Below are 1932 nucleotides of genomic sequence, written 5' to 3' on the forward strand. Positions count from 1 at the left end.
AACATAGAAAACGGATGTAGAGTTAACCCCTCTGAGCCTTTCGGTCTATAAAACGGTCAAGTTGCTCTGGAGCTTAAATAGATATTATTAGGGCTTAATTAGGAAAATATCATCAACTGTTCTTATTTCATAACCTTTGACCTTCTCTCCTCTGGTCTGTTTCACAGCTTCAGTCTCTAATCAATCAATTAGATTATTGATTAGTATGGGTGTTTTAAGGTCTTGTTCAATGTGCCGCTTATCTTCCAAAGGTCTCTGCACTGCCCAAGTTCTTCTGGACCAGCAGAACCGAGCCGTCATCCATTAGAACCGGTGAGCAGCTCAGAATACGCTTTGGATCAGGTCCTGGATGTCTGGGGGGCCCCAGAAACACATTCAGACATTCGGGGCCCCTCAGGATCTAAACCTGCGGTGATCAAAACTTTAACGAGAGAACCGTTAAGCTGACGTAACTTCCTGTCCCGTCTGATCCGACTCCTTTAAGTTCTAATTAAGTGATCGGTCCCTGGTTGGGTCAGACAGCTGGTTCTGGAGCAGAGGCCTCAACAGAACCTCCAGAACCCCAGCCCACTGCGCTGCCTTCGAACTTACCGGAATGTTAGCTATTAGCGGCTAGCCGAGCGCTCCGGATCAAACTGCGGGCGGCTGTGTGGATTGCTACAGTGTCCCAGGTCTCAGCTGGTCGAGGTTCCGGTCCAATTCCGAGTCCGGGTCAAGATGCAGCTCAGGATTCGGGTCTGGGTCTGGTTCTGGTTCTTCCTCTCCTTCAGCCAACACCCTTTTCCGGGTTGAGTTCCCTCCGCTGGAAATGACGTCAGCTGCTCTTCTTTTCTAAGGAAGAAGAAGAAGCAGTCAAACCACTGCCCCCTGCTGGACTCCCAAGAAACTGCAGCCTGAACCACGAGCATTTCAGCTTAGAGTGCCTTACATAAAAAACACAACAAACTGCAGAAACACATTATATTTCAGTGGCAAAATAAAGAGAAGCCATAAAAACTCTAATCCAGACCACGACAACTACTGTTCCAGTTATTATTAATCAAAACAGCTCCAGCCGGTTGGGTTTTCAGTCTGGATATAAGGAGCTCAATGTTTCAACACTTTTTCAGTTTTCTGCAAGTTTGTTCCAGATTTGTGGTACATAGAAGCTGAATGCTCTTTCTCCATGTTTGGTGCCAGAACCAGTAGATTGATCCAGCAGCAGCAGATCAGAGATTTATACTATGTAGAGAATCATCCGTTCTCCATGCTGAGTTCTTGATGTATCAGGTTAAAGAGTCAGTCAGTTGAATTCATGAATTTCATTTATTAATACCTAAATACAGCTGGTCCATTATAACCTGCTACTTTAAGAGCTAACAGACAAAATGGCATCCCTGATGGGTTTATGATCTCCTTTGTTAGCCTCCATCTAAGCTACGCCCTAAAAGAGTCCCCAGTGTGTCATCCCTTAGCTGAGCTCATTTACATTTCCGAACATGTCATTTCCTTTAGGTTTAGCTTAGCTTTAGCTTAGCAACTAGCTAACAGGTATAGAATCAAAACACAGAATTATTTATTCTCAACACCAGCAGTAGTTCAAAGTCTCTTCTCTCAGTAAAGGACTGTAGATCTGGGTGGTGTAGAACTGGGTGGTGTAGAATTGGGTGGTGTAGAACTGGGTGGTGTAGAATTGGGTGGTGTAGAACTGGGTGGTGTAGAATTGGGTGGTGTAAATCTGGGTGGTGTAGAACTGAGTCGTGTAGATCTGGGTCGTGTAGATCTGGGTGCTGTAGATCTGGGATGTGTAGAACTGGGTGGTGTATAATTGGGTGGTGTAAATCTGGGAGGTGTAGAACTGGGTGGTGTAGAATTGGGTCGTGTAGAACTGGGTGGTGTAGAACTGGGTCGTGTAGAACTGGGTGGTGTAGAACTGGGTGGTGTAGATCTGGG

At 45.7% G+C, this 1932-nt stretch overlaps 1 protein-coding gene across 2 annotated transcripts in view; it reads right to left on the reverse strand.

Moving 5' to 3' along the window:
• Positions 1-823, reverse strand: part of LOC103477449 (tropomyosin alpha-4 chain-like) — a 9855-nt gene extending 9032 nt beyond the window's left edge. Inside the window, exon 1 of one of the 2 annotated variants that reach the window (XM_008430574.2) lies at positions 592-823. The gene's annotated coding sequence lies outside the window, so the exon portion shown is untranslated. The remainder of the gene's footprint in view (positions 1-591) is intronic. The other variant, XM_008430573.2, reaches the window with a different exon arrangement.
• Positions 824-1932: the final 1109 nt, after the last annotated feature.

The sequence above is a fragment of the Poecilia reticulata genome, linkage group LG16 (assembly GCF_000633615.1).
Source record: "Poecilia reticulata strain Guanapo linkage group LG16, Guppy_female_1.0+MT, whole genome shotgun sequence".
NCBI classification, from domain to species: domain Eukaryota; kingdom Metazoa; phylum Chordata; class Actinopteri; order Cyprinodontiformes; family Poeciliidae; genus Poecilia; species Poecilia reticulata.